The sequence below is a fragment of the Triticum aestivum genome, chromosome 2A (assembly GCF_018294505.1).
Source record: "Triticum aestivum cultivar Chinese Spring chromosome 2A, IWGSC CS RefSeq v2.1, whole genome shotgun sequence".
Taxonomy (NCBI): domain Eukaryota; kingdom Viridiplantae; phylum Streptophyta; class Magnoliopsida; order Poales; family Poaceae; genus Triticum; species Triticum aestivum.
Window position 1 is genome coordinate 11,719,145 of NC_057797.1, and position 26,935 is coordinate 11,746,079.

The following is a 26,935-nucleotide window of genomic DNA, read 5'->3' on the forward strand; positions in this document are numbered from 1 at the left end:
GCGCGGCTAGTTCTATGCTATCATGCCGCGCGCGGCAGGACGGAGTCTGAAGCGTGATGCTACTGTTGGATTGCTGGACAATGGGTGCTGCCACCATGCGCGCAAGGTGTTCGGTTGATTGCCTAGAACTGCGAATAGGGTGTCAGCTGTGTCGTGTAGTCAAGCATTTTTCTGCTATTTTGTTAGGAACCATGAATCTTTAGAGTAGGTTTTGGACTGAAGTGCCTCTAGGGTGCCATCTGCACCAAAGGTTTCAGTGAACTGCCATCGCATTGCCTGTCAGTGTTGCATGCAATCTTATAACTTTTATGTGCCTTCATCTCGTATTACTCATAATTTCTCATTATCCCCTGTTGCCTTGATCCACAGCTTAGGGCAAATTGCATGACAAGAGTTAAAAATGAGAGAGTTCACTTGCTCTGGAAGATGAGGAACCAAGGGCAGCCGCCTGCTAATGACATGGTATCTAAATATGGTGCATTTTCCTTCATAACATCTTGTGCAGATCCATGCAGCTTATGTTCTTCTTATAAATAAAGGCTATGAACTAGGCTCCTTTACATGTCATCTACTCCATCAATCCCATAATATAAGAGCGTTTTCAAGCTATGTTAGTTTAGAAAACGCTCTTATATTGTGGGACGGAGGGAGTAGTTGCCACTTACCAGCACAAGATATTGGTATAAGCTACTGTTTTGAAAAGGAATGCCGAACTGAAGGTTGATCAGTGTCGAGTATGATACCATTTCCAAACACTTGCAGTGTGTTTCAACCGGCACCCTGCAGTTTAACCATAGATTTTGATAGTTGGTGATATTAAACTTTCTGAAGTGATTCTGTTGTTAGAAATTTTCATAGCTCTTGTTTTTTCCCAGTCTTATTCATATTTGCAATACTGAACTGTTGTAGTTGAAATATGATGCAGTAACTTCACTGTAAGGCATAGAATAAATGTAAAGTACTCCAGGATCATGCTGTTAAGTATTGTTCCTGATTGCCCACTACATCTCTAATTATTGATAACCTATACCGGTTCCATTCATTATCATTATTTCCACAGTTTTTTTGTTCAAACATATACACATAGTGAAAGTTGGCCACCGTAATAAAACTGAGTACACCATATGACTACCCCAATTGATTAATATTTCTTGATTTTCCTTCTTTTATATGCATGTCTGTTCTCTGATTTATCCATATATATGTTGGCCGACAGAAAACGGTCAAGTCTTAGTGCTGCTGCCCCATGAACACATTTTTTTAATTTGACCGTACATTCAAATGAAGCCTTTGTTAAGTATACACTCCAAAATTCAGTTAACAGTAGCCTAACTGAATTTTCTGTTTCTGAATTTATAAACTCACAAGTGAACTTCAGTTTATAAATTAACAGTAGCTTCAAGATTAAGTATCATTTGCATGGATCAACTGTTATTTTATTTTGTGGAGGATAAAGTTCAGATCATGAATAATGACATTACAAGTGAACTTGGCACAATTACACATGTCCTGAACCTCATAGAATCTGACACTAGCAAGTCTTCATTGGCATGCAAGTAGTACTTTTACATTGTCATGACAGGAACAATTAATTTGACATGTATCATTGGTACTGCTAAAACATTTTGTTCATGTTTCAACAAATTTGGTGAAGACCACTTCATATGTATTTTGCATATATGAATTATCTCCTGTTGCTTTCTAAGATGTTAGTTCTTTCAGTTCTAGCCCTCCTATCTTTAATTCCTGGCTGCTGGACTACCTGTAGGACAACGAGTTCATCTGCGGCAGCTATCGCTGTGAGCAGTCCGTCCGCAACGCGCTCCGCAGCGTCTTCGTCGGGTACAACGAGATCCTCAACGTCTGGAAGTAAGTCGCCGGCCATCCGTTTCCTGATGAATTTTCTTTCTAGCTCAATGTGATCGGATCTGACTAGTACGTTCAGATTTGCTCTTGTTTTCTTTTCAAATAGTACTAGTAGTCTATATTCCAGCTGTGCAACTACCTGTAGCCACTTGAACCGATGAGAATTCTTCAAGCCTACCTATAGCCACTTGAACAAATGTCTATCTCAGATCTGCTCATCTAAAAAATCCAAGTGGAGTAGTATACTGGTAGTGTAGTATAATGATATTATCAAAAGGTAAATGCCCTGATTATTTAGCTCTGTCAGATAAATACTCGTCGAAAGTGGGCTCCTATCAAAATTCATTTCCATTATAATCTTACTCATACACTATTCACACCATGTAATTCTGGAAATATATGCTCATATCTAGTTCTGCATAAAAAATGACAGTATTGACATGTTATAAATAGTTTGTTTGTCTTTCTATTTATTTTGTTACATTTTGCAGGGATAAAGTGAAGAAAAAGAAGAAAAGATTACTAGAAGATTAGCTTTAGGAATTTCTTTTACTTCCTTGCAATTTTCCTTTTATTGGATGCTTGTAAAGACATTGTAATATTCTTACTATAATAAAAAAATGATTCTATTTCATTTTTTGTTTTTAAATTATTTTCCTTATAGGTTGTTTTCTGCAAATTTGGATTTTTTTTGTTTTCCAAATACATTACTAGTGCGCCATTAGTAAGCCAGAGCACATGGGTAAATATGGCCCCCTGGGAGGCATACTAATGGCGCACCGTGGGATATACTAATGGCGCACTATATGATGCGCCAATAGTATACCAGATACTAATGGCGCACCACAGGTGCGCCATTAGTAAAAAATACTAATGGCGTGATACTAGTGGCGCACCTGTAGTGCGCCATTAGTAGGCAAAACATGTGCACCACTAGTAGGCCTTTTTCTAGTAGTGTCGCCATGTCGTCCTCATCAACCGTATCCCTCAACCTTTGCGCTCTCCCATCAGACAAGCTCATCAAGAACAACTTCATCTTGTGGAAGGCATAGGTCATGTCGGGCCTGCGAGGAGCGCAGGTCATCAACCTTCTGGATGGATCAGATGCAGCACCACCGAAGACGGTGCAGCAGCAGCAGGCGGACAAAACCACCGCCTCAGAACCCAATCCTCTGTACGCACAGTGGATTTCGAAGGATCAGCAAGTCCTAAGTCACCTCCTGAATTCCCTCTCAATGGAGATTCTCGCCCAAGTTTCGAGCAAGGAGACAACGTTTGAGCTTTGGACTGCCATCACCACTCTGTTCGCCTCGCAATCCCAATCGCGCATCACCAATCTACGTATCGCCATCACCAACACAAAGAAGGGCTCCATGTCCAGCAGCGCCTTTATCTCTCGGATGAAGAACCTTGGGGATGAGCACGCAGCGGCAGGCCGTCCCGTCTCGGATCCAAAGATGGTTGACTATGTGCTTGCCGGCCTTGACAGGGACTACGATCCCGTTGTGGCGGCCATAGGAGCAGTGAAGAATCAGATCTCCGTAGATGATTTGTTTTCCCAGATCGCAGCCTTTGATCAGCGCGTGGAGATGCTCGGCGACGGCCCTGATGCAGGCTTCAAGACGTCAGCAAACCTAGCCTACAGGGGACGTGGACGCGGTTACAACAAAGGCCGCGGACGCATCAGCAGCAGGGGGCGCGACCGAGGAAGGCGCTCCTCCCCAGCTCCATCTGGTGGAAACAGCGGCGGCGAAGGTGGCCACGGTCGCCCACAGCAACAACGCCAGCAGCAGGTTCGGGACTACCCAGAGTGCCAAATTTGTCTCAAGCATCACCCCGGAGGTGCTCGTGACTGTTGGCATCGATATGATGATGAAGATGAACATGAGGAGAAGGGGGCCAACATGGTCACCTACTCCTACGGCGTTGATACAAATTGGTATGTTGACACTGGTGCCACAAATCACATCACACGGGAGCTCGATAAGTTGACAATCAGAGACAAGTATCGTGGACATGACCAAGTCCATACTGCAAGCGGCTCTGGTATGAAAATCACTCATGTTGGTAGTTCAATTGTCAAAACCCCCATGAAAAACTTTCATCTTAAAAGAGTTTTATATGTGCCCACAACATCAAAGAACCTTCTTTCTGTTCATAGATTTACTCTTGATAATCGTGTTCTCATTGAGTTCTATCCATATTTCTTTTTGGTAAAGGACTTGGACACGAGGAGAATCCTTCTTAGGGGCAAGTGCGTGGGAGGTCTCTACCCAATCATATCTTCGTCAACACCGTCAAATAAACAAGCTCTAGTTGCAGTCAAGCCCTCTTCATCAAAGTGGCATAGTAGACTAGGTCATCCTTCGTCGGCTATTGTTAAATTTGTTCTTAGCAAGAATAAGATTCCGTACTCTCATGAGTCAAACATTGAGTCTATTTGTGATCCATGTCAACAAGCTAAAAGTCATCTGTTGCCATATCCTATATCTACTAGTATTTCCACAGCTCCATTGCAACTTGTGTTTTCTGATGTGTGGGGACCAGCCACCGTCTCTGTTGGTAGGCACTCATATTAAGTTAGTTTCGTTGACAACTACAACAAGTTTACATGGATCTATCTCCTCAAGAAACGTTCTGAAGTCTTTCAAGTCTTCAAGAATTTCCAAAATCTTGTTGAGCGAAAATTAGACACTAAAATAATTTCCATGCAAACCGACTGGGGAGGTGAATACAGAAAATTAAACTCCTTTTTCCAAGAACTTGGCGTTTCACATCATGTTGCATGTCCTCATGCACATCAACAGAATGGCTCCGCTGAAAGGAAACATCGCCATGTTGTTGAAGTAGGACTAGCTCTACTAGCCAATTCATGCATGCCACTGATATTCTGGGATGAAGCCTTCTTAACTGCCACGTACCTCATCAACTTGCTACCTAGCAAGGTCATAAAGTATGAAACTCCCATCACACGTCTCTTTGGCATATCTCCTGACTATAAATTACTACGTGTATTTGGTGGTGCCTGTTGGCCCAACCTTCACCCATATAATACACGCAAGCTTTCTTTTCGCTCAAAGAAGTGTGTGTTTCTTGGGTATAGTCCCATTCACAAAGGAGTCAAATGTCTCGATGTCTCTACTGGCAGGGCCTACATCTCTCATGATGTAGTATTTGATGAGTCAGTATTTTCCTTTGAATCTCTTCATCCTAATGCCGGAGCACTTCTCAAACAAGAAATTATTCTTCTTCCGACACATCTCCAAAACTCTGATCATGGGGGCGACAATTGTACTAATCCAACTGATGATCCTACCGTTAGGTATGTGCCTCCATGTGTGCAGGTTCATGCAACAGAAAATGGTGGAGAAAATGATCAGAATTTTGCTGAAAATGAGCCAATATTTCATGTACCAGAAGAAAACAAAGCCGGCATGGAGCACGAGGCGGATCTGGAGTCACCTGGAACTCCTGTTTGCCTGATCGCCTCGGATCGGGGGCGCAAATACGCCCCGAACCGTGTGTCATGTGGATTCTCTTAGCCGCACCAATCCGCGGGAGCCACGTCGCCGCAAGCAGACGAGCCGTGCTCCGCACCGCGTCCCACGCGCGGGCAGGCGACAACGACAGCAGATTCGGTGGGGTCTGCGTCGGGATCTCCGTCACATGCAGCGGCCAGCGGTGGATCTTCTGCAGCTGCCTGTTCTAGCGGATCAGACACATTTCATGCTACACAATCCGGTTCGGGATCTGCTGCGGAAAAGCAATCTGCTGATTCGTCGGGATCCTCTGTGCAGGGGTCGTCTGTGCCATCTCCTGTAGCACGACAATCACGCATACGTCAAAGTCAGCCCCAACAAGTCACAACTTCACGTTTCATGACAAGGTCGCGGAAAGGTATAAGAAATCCAAAAATCAGAACTGATTGTACTATTCCATATGGTATGCTGTGCATTGCAGGAGAACCAACAAATGTAGAAGATGCACTTGAGGATCCCAAGTGGAAAATAGCAATGGATGAAGAATACTCAGCGCTCATGAGGAACAAGACTTGGCATCTTGTACCAGAGAAAAGAGGTAAAAATATCATTGACTATAAATAGGTTTATAGAATCAAAAGAATGGCAGATGGCTCTATTGACAGGTATAAAGCTCGTTTGGTTGCAAAAGGTTTTAAACAGCGCTATGGTCTGGACTATGAAGATACTTTTAGTCCTATTGTCAAAGCTGCAACTATTAGACTTGTGCTAGCTATTTCTGTGTCCAGGGGATGGAGCTTGAGACAGCTAGGTGTCAAGAACGCGTTTTTGCATGGTGTTCTGAAAGAGGAGGTTTATATAAGACAACCGCCAGGGTATATAAATAAGCAGGTACCTCATCATGTGTGTAAGCTTGATAAGGCACTTTATGGCTTGAAGCAAACACCAAGGGCATGGTATTCAAGGTTAAGCTCTAAGTTAAGGTGTTTGGGTTTTATTGCATCTAAGGCTGACACGTCATTGTTCATCACAAACAAAGCAAGCATAACTATATTCCTGCTAGCATATGTTGATGATATTATAGTTGCAAGCTCCTCACAAAGTGCTACTAATGCTCTCTTGCATGATTTAAGCTCAGAGTTTGCTTTGAAAGATCTTGGTGATCTACACTTCTTCTTGGGCATTGAAGTTAAGAAGATTCAAGATGGTATAACATTAAACCAGGAAAAGTATGCCACTGAACTTCTAGCTTGTATGAGGATGAAAGATTTTAAGCCTTCACCTACACCATTATCTTCTTCAGAAAAACTTTCAGCTTTTGAAGGTGAACTGCTCAAGGAAGAAGAGATCACAAAATACAGAAGTGCAGTAGGAGCCCTACAGTACTTGACACTGACAAGGCCTGATATTTCTTTTGCTGTTAACAAGGTTTGTCAGTATCTTCATGCACCTACTACTGTACATTGGACAGCTGTTAAAAGAATTGTACGGTATATCAAATATACTGTGAGTTTGGGACTTCAAGTCAAGCGCTCTAACTCTACTCTGGTTAGTGCATTCTCTAATGCTGACTGGACAGGATGCAGTGATGACAGGAAATCAACTGAAGGATTTGCAGTATTTTCTGAATCAAATCTCATTTCTTGGAGTGCCAGGAAACAAGCCACAGTATCCAGGTCAAGTACTAAAGTTGAATACAAGTCACTAGCTAATGCTACTGCTGAAATCATTTGGATTGAATCATTGCTCAATGAATTGGGAATCAAACAGCATCGTGTGTCATGTTTGTGGTGTGACAATTTGGGAGCGTCATATCTTTCTGCAAATCCAGTGTTTCATGGTCGAACAAAGCACATAGAAATTGACTTTCATTTTGTAAGAGAAAGAGTTGCAGAAAAGAAGCTAGACATATGATTCATTCCCTCCAGAGATCAAATTGCAGATGGGTTTACCAAAGCTTTGCCAGTCAAGCTATTTGAAGAGTTCAAGAAGAATCTTAATGTAGGATAGTTGAGATTAAGGAAGGGTGTTAGAATTATAGATGATGTAATCTCAACAGTTTATCTACTTTCCTCTCCCGTAACAACCTCAAACTCTATCCTCGTGTAACAACCTGTATCCTAGCGATCAGGTGCAACTTGTACGCCACGGCAAGGGCTTCTTGCCTCGATCAATATAACCCCACGCGGCTCTCTGCGGAGAGTAAAAACGCTTCCCATTTGATAGAGAGAATGTGGCGTACGTGTAAGCCAGAGTAAGCTGATCGATGCACTGCTTCCATTACTTATAGTCACCGGCTACAATAGTTTGAACGTTTGGCGCATCCCTTTGATGATGGCTCGCGGCAAAACAGTGGTGATTAAGGAAGTACTCTCTCCGTCCCATAATAATGTCAAAAACGCTTTTATATTATGGGACGAAGGGAGTAGCTAATAGGAAGACGAGGTCGTTCCTTTTCAGCACCTCCATTTGTGCCCTCAGGGGTAGACACATGACGATGAGCAGTTCGCAGAGCCTCAGCAGCACAGGCAGCCATGCCGGCGTTCCAGGCGTAGGAATGTGCAGTACGATGTGGTGGCGGCTGCCGATGATGGGAAGGATCCATGGACCTCGAACAAGCTTGGCTCCCGTGTCCTTACCACGTAGAGCCTGCCACACAAAGAGAATCGTGCCTACTGCCACCACACACAAAGCTTCCGTAAGAGAGTTTGGTTCATCATGTCCATGGCGACTGGTCAGCTGCCGACCTTGGTCTCCGGTCCAACTACGTGCTGGACTGCATTGAAAAATGAAAACAAGTGGTGCAAGAAAACAGAAGTGACAACCACATACGGGAGCTGAATAATCCAACCTGCGCATTTTCGTCCTACCAATAGACATGTAACCCTCCGAATAGTCTTGACTCTACCGTGTGTCGCTGTCCCTTGTTCACTCTCATACGTTGGTGTTCTTCCTTTTTCACTAGAAATACGGGATTAAGCTTGCACACATAACCCTCAACCAAAATGGTACTGTAGCACAACACACGCATACTTAATTAGTTATAGTCTTGGGATAATCTTCGACCGATATTATTTGGGGGTTTTGTCCATAGTCATGCCACAAGTAAGGTCAACGTGAGTTGGTAATAAGCAAAAAAAAAAAAACGTGAGTTGGTAAGCAAACCACATGACTTCGCTAGTTTTTTTTTAGCGAACAGCATGAGCTCTAGTTTTTCATCAAGAAGAAAACTGAACAATTAATGACAAGCAAGATGTTTACACGAAATCAACTACCTCCAAATTCCGTCACACCTATGGCACGCCAAAAGCAGAATTCCACGTATATGCTTGACATTTGTTTTTTCAACCATTTCACCATGAGTAGTCCCTGACAAATCTTAATATCTGGTGAATGTATGATGTTACACTTACCCAAGGTTTGTGGTTCAAACAGTAGAAACGAAAAGCTCACAGGCACACACACACACACACAAATACACATACAAATGTGTGGTAACAAAAATAAAAATGGGAATACCTCAGAATAAATAGAAATGATCTAGTAGCCATGAAGAAATCATCCTTTCATCAAGCGAAGGCAATCTTTTCTCTATTTTCTTTCTATCCGTTTCTGCTCCGGTGCTCCCCCCCCCCCCCCCCGGGCTGAACGCGGGGTGGAAAAAGACATCGACGGCTAGGATGAATCAAAAACGGTTCATAACGAGGGGCACGATCGTCTTTGTTGCCCCCGCGTATAGCCGTCGAGGAGCCCTGGGAGGCCCGTACGGGCCTGGTTAGATCGTATGCCCGGCTGTATACGTATGCCCATCTGTATACGTATTTGTTTGTATACGGAGGCCTTTCGTGCATGCGTGAAGCCGCCCGCGCGTGGGGCATCACTTGTCACGGGTAGTTGCCAAAACTGTCGCATCATATAAATGTGGACGGAAACCACCTCCGTCCGCATCGCCCACCATTTCCCCCCGCTGCATCATCTCCCTCTCTCCACTCTCCACTCCCCACTCCCTCTCTCCAACCTCCTCGTCTCCCTCACCGCATCCTCTCCATCGCCATGGCGGACGCAGGAGGCGAGCGCCCCGATTGGGGCGCAGATCTGGTGGAGCAGGCGCGACATGTCACTGCGGGCACCTTTGTGAGGGGGCGTGCCGGCGTCCAGCGCGGTGCTCCCTCCACTGAAGATCTGGAGAAGGCGGGGGCGGGCCGCAGCGGCACGGTCCAGCCAGATGCGCCCGCTCTGGCGAACTCCGGCGAGGCGCAGAAGGTGGAGGCGGGCTCTGGCGATGCGCAGAAGGTGGGGGCGGCCTCTAGCGAGGCGCACGAGGTGGAGAAGGTGGAGGCCGGCTCCGGCGAGGAGGAAGCGGAGCAGAAGGTATCTGCGGCTAACTTTTAGTTGGTAGTTTTTAGATTGTAGGGTTTGTGGTCAGAACTTTGTTTGGTTAGATTTGTTGGAGGTAAGGTTTTCTCTGCATTAGGGTTTTTCTGTATTTGATTCGTGCAAGAATGGTGGACCACATATGTTTATTAGATTAGGTTAGAAGTAGCCAGATTGAGGGATGGGGTTTTTTCAGATGCTTATTAGATTAGTAGTGGAATTTTTGCAATTCTTTAGGTGTTTGGAGTGAAATATATACTTCTGTATTGGTTTGGGTTGGTGTCTGCTTTAGTTCTTTGTCTTGATGATTAATTAAATGGATGCTTAGTTCTAGGGATTATGGCTGTCATAGTTGCAATTCTTAGATGCTTGATTGATGCATGTTCTCATAGTTGCAGTTATTTGATGCTTGATTGATGCCTGTCAGGTAGAGGCTATGAGATGGGTTGTGCATGGCCTTGTGTTTTTGGAAATTGTCTACGTGAGGTGATTAGATGGTGCATTAGTTTGGTTGTAAATATAGTGAAGGATGTGCTCATGTACTGGGTGTTGTCATGTTAATCAAAAAGAGCTTCTCAAGGGCTGGATTTTTTTGTGCTGGATTGGGGCTTCTGAAGGAGAGGGGAAGCGTGGTCGAGGGGAAGGGGCAGTCTATGCTTATTTACTTTGGGTTAGTAGTGGAATTTTGTCGTTGCTTCAAAGATATTAACAACATTGAACATCCTCTGCAATGTCGTTGCTTCAGAGATAAAAGCATCTTGGGGTTTTTTCAGATGCTTATTAGATTAGTAGTTGAATTTTTGCTTGTTAGAATTTAATTAGTATGAGGATGAATACCTTATTTAAGGGGGAATTTAAGGTCAGATAGATGTCATATGATTATTAGATCTGTAGTTCAATGCTGCTGACATTTATGATTATTTGATTTGATCTGTGGTTCAATGATACTGGATGGGAACATATTTGATTTGGAATGCATTAATTAAGATGTGCCAATGAATTGATTTAGATGATACAAGATTCATCTATAGTATAATTTGTTGTTGTTCAGGTAAGTAATGAAATTTTAGATGTTTGTTGGAGATGTATGCATTTATAGTTGAAGTTGTACCTAATTAACTACTGCATTATGTTAATATGTGTAGGAGCTTTGCTGCATTATCCCAAAAACAGTAATTTGTGCATATTAAAATTTGTAGTTGGCTTCTGTAATTAGTATATACTATATGTAAAGTGTGAAGTAAACATTCCAAGGCAGGATCCTAGCAACAAAATATATTATATGTTTCTATTAAGTAGTGTGGGGGGGAATTCCCTTAAAAGAAAAGTGTTGGGTTAATCCAGGGAATGTCAAGAATCCAGCTTGCATTTTCATTAGCATTTATGAAGGACATCATTTGCCTGTTGATTGATTGCTTAGATTCTGTATTTATAAGGAAAGCATTTGGTCACTTGCAACATACCAATGTGGTTCACATTCACAATTTTGTTTGTAATGACATTCTGTGAACTGCAATTCAATTCATTGTAATTGATGTGCTTGTTTGACAATATAGCAGGAGGGGGAGGATCTTCTAGGCAACAAGAGGAAGTGGGACAAGACTGGGTTCTACCCATATGAGTCTGATGAAGATGAGCCGTACGAGGTAAGGCCTAGTTGAAATGTTATATCTGCATTGAGTTAGTATTATGTGTTTATAGTTTTTGAATGCATAATGTATTAATGTCAGTCATTAATGTGTGTAGTATGAATCTGGAGATGATGTGGTCGAGGGGAACGTCGAGTCCTTTAAAGAGAAGGAGGTGTTGAAGATCAGGGCCCAAGGACCTGCTAAGTACTACAACTGGAGGAATGAAAAGTACCGGTGCCCCTACTGCAGCAAGCCCAAGCGCAGGTCTGGGTTATTGGAGCATCTGATGGAACATTGCCGGGCTACATCGATCTCCAGTCATGACTACAAGATCATTGATCAGCATTCTGCCCTCCTGAAGGTCCTGAGAAACCCTGACCTCTAGTCGTACATCATGCTGATCATCGGAAGCTGGAAGCCGTACTCATCATCAGTATATTTGATGATGTTTTACTTTTGGAAAGCTGCATCTGGGTCTGAACTGCTTGAAAACTTGCTATATTAATGTAATGTAATGTAATGTATTGTGTGTTTGAACTGGATCTGTTGTGAACTGCCTACTACCTATGGTGGTAACCTAGAATGCTATCTATATATGTGTGGCCTTAACTTTATTGGTGGTGAATGCTTCCTTCATGTTTAGTTGTTGTTTCGATGGTGCAATGATCACAAATGGCGCTTCAATGTTGCTTGAGACATGCTGCAACACTTGTCTATGCTGCGGGCAAGTGCAACATGCTGTGCCCATGTGCCAATTATACCAAATATTGAATGTGGCAATGTTCCAAAATGGCTCTCATGAATTATAGTACATGGGGTTTAGTAAAGTTACTGATAATTGTTCATCCTCACACATTCCATCAACGCATAATTTAAATAAGCAAAAAGATCAAATGTTCCATCATTTCAACCTATGTTACAATTAGAGAGCAAATATTCCATCATCAAAGTGTGAAGGAATTAAATGTAAATTTAGAAGAGTAATGTAATACTAGTTAAAAATAATGTGTGCAAAAAAATGAATTTGAAATAAGATCTACTTTATTTTGTAATAAAGTTATATTACCCTACTTATTAGAATTTTGAAAATGTCACTTATTTATAAGAAAAGAAAATATAAATATTCAAAAAGATGTGTTTGATAAAAATACCTTTTGAATTTTTGGTATGTTATTATTTGAGGGGTCATGTAATTTTTATGTTATTTTTGGAGTGCTAAGGTAATTTTTATGTAAAGTGAAGGAAAAGGAAAAAAAATAAACAAAACGAAAAGCATGGGCCATCCTAGGCCATTTTGGAAACCTAGCTTTATAAATAAAAAATTCGAAAAAATAAAAGGGCATTAAAAAAGTAAACAAATATAAGAGGGCATTATAAATTCAAAAAAATTCAAAAATATAGAAAGAATATTTTACAATGCCCTCCTGAGGTATAGACCGATGTTTTGACCAGTCAGTCTAGAGGGCATTATAAATTAATAAAAATTCAAAAAAGTATAAAACCTTGGAAACCCACCTTTGTTTGTGCAATAGATCATGTGTGCCAAAGTTGAGGTCATTTGGAGGTGGTCAAAAAAATGACCGCATTCCGGAGGGGCCATTTGGTCTAACTTAAGCCAGTTTTTGAAAAAATGTGATTTTTCCCACAACCTCCAAATCACACAAACTTTCTTGAACATGGTGACCCACATGTGCCAATCATGACGATGAAAGAAAATTTAGAAAAAATATTTTACAATGCCCCCCTGAGGTATAGACCGATATTTTGACCAGTCAGCCTAGAGGGCATTATAAATTAATAAAAAATTCAAAAAAATATAAAACCTTGGAAACCCCCCTTTGTTTGTGCAATAGATCATGTGTGCCAAAGTTGAGGTCATTTGGAGGTGGTCGAAAAAATGACCGCATTCCGGAGGGGCCATTTGGTCAAACTTAAGCCAGTTTTTGAAAAAATGTGATTTTTCCCACCACCTCCAAATCACACAAACTTTCTTGAACATGGTGACCCACATGTGCCAATCATGGCTATGAAAGAAAATTTGGAAAAGGAATATTTTACAATGCCCCCCTGAGGTATAGACCGATGTTTTGACCAATCAGTCTAAAGGGCACTATAAATTAATAAAAAAATCAAACAAATTCAAAAAAAATTATTAGATGACTTGTCATATATGCAAAAAATATGTGTATTGAACGCAAGTGAGCATGTGTATAATTTAGTGTGGGCCAGGATGCAGGCCCATGGTGCAGAATATCTCTGCTGCTAGTAGGCCCCACGGGGCTGAGGGGACAAGAGTTAGGCAATGTACTGCCTGCAATAGATAGGAGCTTGGGAGGGGAGTCGCACCAGGGTATATAAACCGATGCGGCGCTCTTTCGCTTGGTGAGGTGGGACTAAACTCCCACCACCCAACGGCTATGCGCTGCGATGTGCCCTGCGCGGCTCCGCCTTGGGCCCAATTCGGGCGGGCTGGCCCAGGGCAGCCTTACTCCACTCGCTGATACGTTTTATATTTTCTTTGTTTATTTTTCTTCTTTATATTTCTAATATTTAAAATCAAGTCTCTTTTTTTCTATATTATTTCTAACAGTGTTTACTAAAATTTTGAAAATATGCCAAATTCTGTTGTGTTTTATTTCATTTGTTCATACTCTTTTGTATATTGGTAATATTTACGACATATGAACTAAAATGTTGTGTTTTAATTCAATTCTTCATTCCAATATTTCTTATCTTTATTATTTTTTTAAATATTTTTAGTTTGTAAGATAAAATGTTCTGTTTTATTTCACTTCTTCATTCTAATATTTGTTCTCTTCTTTATATTTGAAATATTTACAAAATGTAAGATAATATGTTGTCTTTTATTGCACTTTTTCATTCAAATTTTTTCTTCTGTTTTCTATATTCTCCTCTTTTCTTTGTTCTAACAGTTATAAATTTAAATAATGTATGACATAATGTTCTCTCATATTTCACTTTTCATGGTTGTCTTTCCTAATTATAAATTTCATTTTCTGTTTCATACTTGAAATATTATTAAATCAAATATAGTTGGGACAATCGCATGTATGCCTCCACTTGCACCATGTACTACAAGCAGGTTCTTCTTCTCGGTCTCACCAATTGATACCAAACTTTTATGCACACCCTACGATGACCATAGCAAGCATGCGTGGCAACTACCGTTCATTTCCGACACTCTATGCATCTTGTAGGTGTTTTGCGGTGATAAAACCCTAGAACACTGCCGCGGCGTGACGCAACATGTGTTTTGTGTCTGAACTCGTGCACACCTTTCCAGGGGGGGGGGCACATTGGCCATGCTCACACGCTCCCAAAAGTTGGGGTCATCTCATGCATGCCCCCACATGCACCATGTACAAGCCGGACCATTCGGGTCTGCCGGAGGGCAAGTTTGGAAGAGGTTTTCCTTGACGGTCCCACCAAAAGATCCCAAACTTTTTGCACACCGTACCATGACCATGGCATGCATGTGGTAGTAGAATTCATACACCACGGCCTCATTTTTGTTGAAATCCCATTAATATCCATGTGTATTACATGTAAGTGGGCATGTGTAAAATTTATTAGATGACTTGAAGGTCAAAACATTAACTTGTCATGTATGCAAAAAAAATTCTGTATTGAATGCAAGTGAGCATGTGTATAATTTAGTGTGTGATTTGAAGATCAATACACATGGCAATATGCCAAAAAAAAGTGCCCACCTACCAGAGCAGGAGAATTCATACTCCACGGCCTGCATACGACTAGGAACCCTGCGGTGCATGGGCCAGGATGCAGGCCCGTGGTGCAGAATATCTCTGCTGCTAGTAGGCCCCACGGGGCAGAGGGGACGAGAGTTAGGCAATGTACTGCCTGCAATTGATAGGAGCTTGTGAGGGGAGTCGCAGCCGGGTATATAAACCGGTGCGGCGCTCCCTCGCTTGGCGAGGTGGGACTAAACTCCCACCACCCAACGGCTGTGCGCTGCGATGTGCCCTGCGCGGCTCCACCTTGGGCCCAATTCGGGCGGGGTGGCCCAGGGCAGCCTTACCCGCGCGCTGATATGTTTTATATTTTCTTTGTTTCTTTTCTTGTTTATATTTCTAATATTTAAAACCAAATCTCTTTTTTCTATATTATTTCTAAAAGTGTTTACTAAAATTTAAAAAATATGCCAAATTCTGTTGTGTTTTATTTCATTTGTTCGTTCTCTTTTGTATATTGATTATATTTACGAAATATAAACTAAAATGGTGTGTTTTATTTTATTTGTTAATTCTAATATTTCTTATCTTTATTATATTTGAAATATTTTTAGTTTGTAAGATAAATGTTCTGTTTTATTTCACTTCTTCATTCTAATATTTGTTCTCTTCTGTATATTCGAAATATTTCCAAAATGTAAGAAAATATGTTATGTTCTATTGCACTTCTTCATTATTTCAATTCTTCATTCCAAATTATAAATTTTATTTTCTGTTTGATACTTGAAATATTATTAAATCAAATGTAGTTGGGACACTCGCATTTATACCTCCACATGCACCATGTACTAGGAGCAGGTTTATCTTCTCGGTCTCACCAATTCAGACCAAACTGTATGCACACCCTAGGATGACCATGGCAAGCATGCATGACGAGTATCGTTCATTTCCAAAACTCGATGCATTTTCTTGGGTTTTTCCGGTGACAAAACCCTACAACACTGCCCCCACGTGACGCAACGTGTGTTTTGTGTCCGAACTCATGCACACCTTGCCTGGGAGGGCACATTGGCCATGCTCACATGATCCTAAAAGTTGGGGTCATCTCATGCATGCCCCCACATGCACTATGTACAAGCAGGACCATTCGGGTCTGCCGGAGATCAGGTCTGAAATTGGTTTTTCCTTGACGGTCCCACCAAATGGTCCCAAACTTCATGCATACCCTACGATGACCATGGCATGCATGCGTGACAAGTATCGTTCATTTGCGACACTCGATGCATTTTCTAGGGTTTTCCGACGACAAAACCCTACAACACTACCCCCACGTTACGCAACGTGCGTTTTGTCCGAATTCGTGCACACCTTGCCTGGGGGACCACATTGGCCAAGCCCACAAGCTCCCAAAAGTTGGGGTCATCTCATGCATGCTTCCACATGCACCATGTACAAGCAGGACCATTCGGGTCTGCCGGAGATCAGGTCTGAAATTGGTTTTCCTTGACGGTCCCACCAAATCGTCCCAAACTTCATGCATACCCTACGATGACCATGGCATGCATGCGTGACAAGTATCGTTCATTTGCGACACTCGATGCATTTTCTAGGGTTTTCCAGTGACAAAACCCTACAACACTACCCCCACGTGACGCAACGTGTGTTTTGTGTCCGAATTCATGCACACCTTGCCTAGGGGACCACATTGGCCAAGCCCACAAGCTCCGAAAAGTTGGGGTCATCTCATGCATGCTTCCACATGCACCATGTACAAGCAGGACCATTCGGGTCTCCCGGAGGTCAGGTCTGAAATTGGTTTTCCTTGACGGTCCCACCAAATGATCCCAAACTTCATGCATACCCTACGATGACCATGGCTTGCATGCGTGACAAGTATCGTTCATTTGTGACACTCGATGCAATTTCTAGGGTTTTTTGGCGACAAAACCCTACAACACTGCCCCCACATGACGCAACGTGCGTTTTGTGTCCGAATTCGTGCACACCTTGCCTGGGGGACCACATTGTCCAAGCCCACATGCTCCCAAAAGTTGGGGTCATCTCATGCATGCTTCCACATGCACCACATACAAGCATGACCATTCGGGTCTGCCGGAGGGCAGGTCTGAAAGTGGTTTATGCGTAACCGACGATCTCACGAAATGATCCCAAACTTAATCCGTAACCTACGATGACCATGGCATGCATGCATGACAAGTATCGTTCATTTCCGACACTCGATGCATGTATAATATTGTAGAAATGATAGAGATACTATAAATATTGTTGAACATATACATGTTGGAGAACGTTGCAAAAAACAAAAAAATTCCTACGGTTTCACCAAGATCCATCTAGGAGTTCATCTAGCAACGAGTGATCGGATTGCATCTACATACCTTTGTAGATCACGCGCGGAAGCGTTCAAAGAACGGGGATGAGGAAGCCGTACTCGACGTGATCCAAATCACCGGAGATCCTAGCGCCGAACGGACGGCACCTCCGTTTTCAACACACGTACGGTCAGCGTGACGTCTCCTCCTTCTTGATCCAGCAAGGGGAAAGGAGAGGTTGAGGAAGATGGCTCCAGCAGCAGCACGACGACGTGGTGGTGGTGGAGCTGCAGTACTTCGTCAGGGCTTCGCCAAGCTCTATGGAGGAGGAGGAGGTGTTGGAGAGGGAGAGGGAGGCACCAAAGGCGTGGGTGAGAGGCCCTCCTTCCCCCCCACTATATATAGGGAGCCGAGGGGGGTGCCGGCCCTAGGAGATGCAATCTCCTAGGGGGGCGGCGGCCAAGGGGTGGGGGGCTTGCCCCCAAGCAAGGGGGCGCCCCCCTTTAGGGTTTCCCCTACCCTAGGCGCATGGGCCCTAGGGGAAAGTGGCGCCCCAGCCCACTTTGGGCTGGATCCCTTCCCACTTTAGCCCATGGGGCCCTCCGGGATAGGTGCCCCACCCGGTGGACCCCTGGGACCCTTCCGGTGGCCCCGGTACAATACCGATGACCCCGAAACTTGTCCCGATGGCCGAAATAGCACTTCCTATATATAATTCTTTACCTCCGGACCATTCTGAAACTCCTCGTGACGTCCTGGATCTCATCCGGGACTCCGAACAACTTTCGGGCTACTGCATATGCATATCCCTACAACCCTAGCGTCACCGAACATTAAGTGTGCAGACCCTACGGGTTCGGGAGACATGTAGACATGACCGAGATTGCTCTCCGGTCAATAACCAACAGCAGGATCTGGATACCCATGTTGGCTCCCACATGCTCCTCGATGATCTCATCGGATGAACCACGATGTCAAGGATTCAAGCAACCCCGTATACAATTCCCGAGATTCGATCGTCGGTATCCCAATACCTCGTTCAACCTCGTTACCGGCAAGTCACTTTACTCGTACCGTAATGCATGATCCCATGACCAGACACTTGGTCACTTTGAGCTCATTATGATGATGCATTACCGAGTGGGCCCAGTGATACCTCTCCGTCATACGGAGTGACAAATCCCAGTCTTGATCCGTGTCAACCCAACACACACTTTCGGAGATACCCGTAGTATATCTTTATAGTCACCCAGTTACGTTGTGACGTTTGGTACACCCAAAGCACTCCTACGGTATCCGGGAGTTACACGATCTCATGGTCTAAGGAAAAGATACTTGACATTGGAAAACTCTAGCAAACGAACTATACGATCTTGTGCTATGTTTAGGATTGGGTCTTGTCCATCACATCATTCTCCTAATGATGTGATCTCGTTATCAATGACATCCAATGTCCATAGTCAGGAAACCATGACTATCTGTTGATCAATGAGCTAGTCAACTAGAGGCTTACTGGGGACATGTTGGTGTCTAAGTATTCACACATGTATTACGATTTCCGAATAACACAATTATAGCATGAATAAAAGACAATTATCATGAACAAGGAAATATAATAATAATCCTTTTATTATTGCCTCTAGGGCATATTTCCAATAGTCTCCCACTTGCACTAGAGTCAATAATCTAGTTACATTGTGATGAATCGAACACCCATGGAATTCTGGTGTTGATCATGTTTTGCTCTAGGGAGAGGTTTAGTCAACGGATCTGCTACATTCAGGTCCGTATGTACTTTACAAATATCTATGTCTCCATCTTGAACATTTTCACGAATGGAGTTGAAGCGACGCTTAATGTGCCTTGTCTTCTTGTGAAACCTGGGCTCCTTGGTAAGAGCAATAGCTCTAGTGTTGTCACAGAAGAGCTTGATCGGCCCCGACGCATTGGGTATGACTCCTAGGTTGTTGATGAACTCCTTCACCCAAATTGCTTCATGCGCTGCCTCCGAGGCTGCCATGTACTCCGCTTCACATGTAGATCCCGCCACGATGCTCTGCTTGCAACTGCACCAGCTTACTGCCCCACCATTCAAAATATACACGTATCCGGTTTGTGACTTAGAGTCATCCAGATCTGTGTCGAAGCTAGCGTCGACGTAACCTTTTACGACGAGCTCTTTGTCACTTCCATAAACGAGAAACATTTCCTTAGTCCTTTTCAGGTACTTCAGGATATTCTTGACCGCTGTCCAGTGTTCCTTGCCGGGATTACTTTGGTACCTTCCTACCAAACTCACAGCAAGGTTTACATCAGGTCTGGTACACAGCATGGCATACATAATAGAACCTATGGCTGAGGCATAGGGGATGACACTCATCTATTCTATATCTTCTGCCGTGGTCGGACATTGAGCTGAGCTCAATTTCACACCTTGCAACACAGGCAAGAACCCCTTCTTAGACTGATCCATATTGAACTTCTTCAATATCTTATCAAGGTATGTGCTTTGTGAAAGACCTATGAGCCGTCTTGATCTATCTCTGTAGATCTTGATGCCTAATATATAAGCAGCTTCTCCAAGGTCCTTCATTGAAAAACTCTTAGTCAACCCCTTGAACTTGTCGATAACCCTTAGTGACAAGCCGAGCTTTATAGATGGTCACATTACCATCCGCGTCTATCTTCTTCTTAAAGATCCATTTATTTTCTATGGCTCGCCGCTCTACGGGCAAGTCAGTCAAAGTCCATACTTCATTTTCATACATGGATCCTATCTCGGATTTCATGGCTTCCAGCCATTTGTCGGAATCCGGGCCCGCCATCGCTTCTTCATAGTTTGAAGGTTCACCGTTGTCTAACAACATGATTTCCAAGACAGGGTTGCCGTACAAATCTATTGCGGAACGTGTCCTTGTGGACCTTCGAATTTCAGTAGGAGCTTGATCAGAAGTATATTGATCATCATCATTAACTTCCTCTCTAGTCGGCCCAGGCACCTCAGGAACATTTTCTTGAGTTGCGCCATTTTCCGGTTCAAGAGGTAATACTTCATCAAGTTCTACTTTCCTCCCACTTACTTCTTTCGAGAGAAACTCCTTCTCTAGAAAGGATCCATTCTTGGCAACAAAGATCTTGCCTTCGGATCTGAGGTAGAAGGTATACCCAATAGTTTCTTTAGGGTATCCTATGAAGACACATTTTTCCGACTTGGGTTCGAGCTTTTCAGGTTGAAGTTTCTTGACGTAAGCATCGCATCCCCAAACTTTTAGAAATGACAGCTTAGGTTTCTTCCCAAACCATAATTCATACGGTGTCGTCCCAACGGATTTCGACGGAGCCCTATTTAAAGTGAATGCGGCAGTCTCTAAAGCATAGCCCCAAAAAGATAGCGGTAAATCGATAAGAGACATCATAGATCGCACCATATCTAATAGAGTGCGATTACGACGTTCGGACACACCATTACGCTGAGGTGTTCCAGGCGGCGTGAGTTGTGAAACTATTCCACATTTTCTTAAGTGTGTGCCAAACTCGTGACTCAAGTATTCTCCTCCACGATCTGATCGCAGGAACTTGATTTTCCTGTCACATTGATTCTCAACCTCACTCTGAAATTCCTTGAACTTTTCAAAGGTCTCAGACTTGTGTTTCATTAAGTAGACATACCCATATCTACTCAAGTCATCAGTGAGGGTGAGAACATAACGATAGCCACCGCGAGCCTCAACACTCATTGGACTGCACACATCAGTATGTATGATTTCCAATAAGTTGGTTGCTCGCTCCATTGTTCCTGAGAACGGAGTCTTGATCATTTTACCCATGAGGCATGGTTCGCACGTGTCAAATGATTCGTAATCAAGAGACTCTAAAAGTCCATCAGCATGGAGCTTCTTCATGCGTTTGACACCTATGTGACCATGGCGGCAGTGCCACAAGTATCTGGGACTATCATTATCAATCTTACATCTTTTGGTACTCACACTATGAACATGTGTAGCATTACGCTCGAGATTCATTAAGAATAAACCATTCACCATCGGAGCATGACCATAAAACATATCTCTCATATAAATAGAACAACCATTATTCTCGGATTTAAATGAGTAGCCATCTCGAATTAAACGAGATCCTGATACAATGTTCATGCTCAAAGATGGCACTAAATAACAATTATTAAGGTTTAAAACTAATCCCGAAGGTAAATGTAGAGGTAGCGTGCCGACGGCGATCACATTGACCTTGGAACCATTCCCGACGCGCATCGTCACCTCGTCCTTCGCCAGTCTCCGCTTATTCCGCAGCTCCTATTTTGAGTTACAAATGTGAGCAGCCACACCGGTATCAAATACCCAGGAGCTACTACGAGCACTGGTAAGGTACACATCAATTACATGTATATCACATATACCTTTCGTGATGCCAGCCTTCTTGTCCGCTAAGTATTTGGGGCAGTTCCGCTTCCAGTGACCACTTCCCTTGCAATAAAAGCACTCAGTCTCGGGCTTGGGTCCATTCTTTGGCTTCTTCCCGGCAGCTTGCTTGCCGGGTGCGGCAACTCCCTTGCCATCCTTCTTGAAGGCTTTCTTACCCTTGCCCTTCTTGAACTTAGTGGTTTTATTCACCATCAACACTTGATGTTCCTTTTTGACTTCTACCTCTGCTGATTTCAGCATTGCAAATACTTCAGGAATGGTCTTTTCCATCCCCTGCATATTGAAGTTCATCACAAAGCTCTTGTAGCTCGGTGGAAGCGACTGAAGGATTCTGTCAATGACCGCGTCATCCGGGAGATTAACTCCCATCTGAGTCAAGCGGTTATGCAACCCAGACATAGTGAGTATGTGCTCACTGACAGAACTGTTTTCCTCCATCTTACAGCTGAAGAACTTGTCGGAGACTTGATATCTCTTGACCCGGGCATGAGCTTGGAAAACCATTTTCAGCTCTTCGAACATCTCATATGCTCCGTGTCTCTCAAAACGCTTTTGGAGCCCCGGCTCTAAGCTGTAAAGCATGCCGCACTGAACAAGGGAGTAGTCATCGGTACGTGCCTGCCAAGCGTTCATAACGTCTTGTTCTGCAGGGAGAACAGGTGCGTCACCTAGCGGTGCTGGTAGGACATAATCTTTCTTGGCAGCTATGAGGATGATCCTCAGGTTCCGAACCCAGTCCGTGTAGTTGCTGCTGTCGTCTTTCAGCTTGGTTTTCTCTAGGAACGCGTTGAAGTTGAGGACTACGTTGGCCATTTGATCTACAAGACATATTGTAAAATTTTAGACTAAGTTCATGATAATTAAGTTCATCTAATCAAATTATTCAATGAACTCCCACTTAGATAGACATCCCTCTAGTAATCTAAGTATAACATGATCCGAGTTAACTAGGCCGTGTCCGATCATCACGTGAGACGGACTAGTCAACATCGGTGAATATCTTCATGTTGGTCGTATCTTCTATACGACTCATGCTCGACCTTTCGGTCTTCTATTTCCGAGGCCATGTCTGTACATGCTAGGCTCGTCAAGTCAACCTAAGTGTTTGCATGTGTAAATCTGTCTTACACCCGTTGTATGTGAATGTTGGAATCTATCACATCCGATCATCACGTGGTGCTTCGAAACAACGAACTGTCGCAACGGTGCACAGTTAGGGGGAACACTTTCTTGAAATTATTATGAGGGATCATCTTATTTACTACCGTCGTTCTAAGTAAACAAGATGCAGAAACATGATAAACATCACATGCAATCAAATAATAATAGTGACATGATATGGCCAATATCACATAGCTCCTTTGATCTCCATCTTGGGGCTCCATGATCATCTTGTCACCAGCATGACACCATGATCTCCATCATCATGATCTCCATCATCGTGTCTCCATGAAGTTGCTCGCCAACTATTACTTCTACTACTATGGCTAACATGTTTAGCAATAAAGTAAAGTAATTTACATGGCGTTTCTCAATGACACGCAGGTCATACAAAAAAATAAAGACAACTCCTATGGCTCATGTCGGTTGTCATACTGATCGACATGCAAGTCGTGATTCCTATTACAATAGCATGAACATCTCATACATCACATATATATCATTCATCATTCATCACAACTTTGGCCATATCATATCACAAAGCACTTGCTGCAAAAACAAGTTAGACATCCTCTAATTGTTGTTGCAAGTTTTACGTGGCTGCAATAGGGTTCTAGCAAGAACGTTTTCTTACCTACGTGAAAGCCACAACGTGATTTGTCAACTTCTATTTACCCTTCACAAGGACCCTTTTCATCGAATCCGCTCCAACTAAAGTGGGAGAGACAGACACCCGCCAGCCACCTTATGCAACTAGTGCATGTCAGTCAGTGGAACCGGTCTCACGTAAGCGTACGTGTAAGGTTGGTCTGGGCCGCTTCATCCCACAATACCGTTGAAGCAAGATAAGACTAGTAGCGGCAAGAAAGTTGACAACATCTACGCCCACAACAAATTGTGTTCTACTCATGCAAAGAGAACTACGCATAGACCTAGCTCTGATACCACTGTTGGAGAACGTTGCAGAAAACAAAAAATTTCCTACGGTTTCACCAAGATCCATCAAGGAGTTCATCTAGCAACGAGTGATCGGATTGCATCTACATACCTTTGTAGATCACGCGCAGAAGCGTTCAAAGAACGGGGATGAGGAAGCCGTACTCGACGTGATCCAAATCACCGGAGATCCTAGCGCCGAATGGACAGCACCTCCGCGTTCAACACACGTACGGTCAGCGTGACGTCTCCTCCTTCTTGATCCAGCAAGGGGAAAGGAGAGGTTGAGGAATATGGCTCCAGCAGCAGCACGATGACGTGGTGGTGGTGGAGCTGCAGTACTCCGTCAGGGCTTCGCCAAGCTCTATGGAGGAGGAGGAGGTGTTGGAGAGGGAGAGGGAGGCATCAAGGGCGTGGGTGAGAGGCCCTCCTTCCCCCCCCCACTATATATTTTGAGCCCGGGGGGGGGGGGGCTCTGGCCCAAGGAGATGCAATCTCCTAGGGGGGCGGCGGCCAAGGGGTGGGGGGCTTGCCCCCCAAGCAAGGGGGCGCCCCCCTTTAGGGTTTCCCCTACCCGAGGCGCATGGGCCCTAGGGGAAAGTGGCGCCCCAGCCCACTTTGGGCTGGATCCCTTCCCACTTTATCCCATGGGGCCCTCCGGGGTAGGTGGCCCCACCCGTTGGACCCCCGGGACCCTTCCGGTGGTCCCGGTACAATACCGGTGACCCCGAAACTTGTCCCGATGGCCGAAATAGCACTTCCTATATATAATTCTTTACCTCCGGACCATTCCAAAACTCCTCATGACGTCCTGGATCTCATCCGGGACTCCGAAAAACTTTCGGGTTACTGCATATACATATCCCTACAACCCGAGCGTCACCGAACCTTAAGTGTGCAGACCCTACGGGTTCGGGAGACATGTAGACATGACCGAGATTGCTCTCCGGTCAATAACCAACAGCGGGATCTGGATACCCATGTTGGCTGCCACATGCTCCTCGATGATCTCATCGGATGAACCACGATGTCGAGGATTCAAGCAACCCCGTATACAATTCCCTTCGTCAATCGGTATGTTACTTGCCCGAGATTCGATCGTCGGTATCCCAATACCTCGTTCAATCTCGTTACCGGCAAGTCACTTTACTCGTACCGTAGTGCATGATCCCGTGACCAGACACTTGGTCACTTTGAGCTCATTATGATGATGCATTACCGAGTGGGCCCAGTGATACCTCTCTGTCATACGGAGTGACAAATCCCAGTCTTGATCCGTGTCAACCCAACAGACACTTTCGGAGATACCCATAGTATATCTTTATAGTCACCCAGTTACGTTGTGACGTTTGGTACACCCAAAGCACTCCTACGGTATCTGATAGAGTTATACGATCTCATGGTCTAAGGAAAAGATACTTGACATTGGAAAACTCTAGCAAACGAACTATACGATCTTGTGCTATGTTTAGGATTGGCTCTTGTCCATCACATCATTCTCCTAATGATGTGATCTCGTGATCAATGACATCCAATGCCCATAGTCAAGAAACCATGACTATCTATTGATCAACGAGCTAGTCAACTAGAGGCTTACTAGGGACATGTTGGTGTCTAAGTATTCACACATGTATTACGATTTCCAGATAACACAATTATAGCATGAATAAAAGACAATTATCATGAATAAGGAAATATAATAATAATCCTTTTATTATTGCCTGTAGGGCATATTTCCAATAATACAAGTATACAATAACTAATATGTGTCACAAAGAGTTTTTTTTAGGGATGAACCAATGATATTTATTTTGAGGGAAGAAACAATGCAGGTAGGTGGGCCGGCCCAGATCGCAAATAAGTGTCGGATCCATATTGTGGAGCCCACAACGCTGCGCTTTCCATGCACGTCGATCACACGCACGTCGATCACGGGAGTAGTTGTCGTTCTGTTACACAATTCTGGGATCGTGCTAATCCATATGTTCCTAATCCTACGATTGAGGAGCACGTTCAGCCTCGCTTCAACGGAGGAAAATATAGATCGTGAGATTGGCCACAGGGAAGTTATGATGATCTAGGCGTCGACCTCGTATATATTCTCCTCCTCCTCGCACATGTCGTCGACTAGATCGACTCCTGCCGGCGAGGCGTCGACAGCTCCGTCCGCCGCATCCCACACGCCACAAAAACCCCGAGAAGATTAAGGTCGTCCGCACGTGCAGGCCGACCTCGACGAACTACGTCGAGAACGCATCACCGACTTCTTTCATCTTCGTCGACCGATCAAGTAAATTGTCCTCCTTCCCTCACGCCTTCATAGCAAGCTACTTCCTCCGTCTCGTTGCTTTGCTGGACTTAGGTTTACCACATATTTTCAACTAGTATGAACTCAACTAGATGTGTTCTGACCAGATGGCGTAGATGAAAACATTCTTTGGTTCTTTTATAGCATGGTAGAATAAGATGTTGTTTCTCGAGAAGCATGATGCAATACATTTTTTGTCACAAGATCCAATTATATTTTTGTCACACGATCCAATTATATTGTTGTGCACATAGAACATTAAAGACGAATTAACATTAGATGTTGATGAACCTCAAATAGGTACCATTGCTATAGACTCTAGTTTATTTACAGCTCAACAATTTGTCACCCTGTTAGTAAGACAACCAGACGAATTAGTAACAGTTTACCATATTAAATTTATTGATTATATAATTTATATGATACTCAAAGAACTTGATCAGATGCAAGTAAATTCAATTACCAATTGTAGTTATTTTTTTATTGCCTCATGTCATCACACACTTGGCTGCATGTTGCAGTATACATGGTGATAGTTTTGTATTTCCATTAGTGTTATTTTTGCATTAGTGTTAGCTACTGCCAGAAAGTTTTATATTTTTGCATGCCTATTGTTATTTTTGCTTTAGTGTTAGCTAATGTCACGAAGTTATATATTTTCTTTCAACGGGATGGACGAGCTGAATGGAGAAATA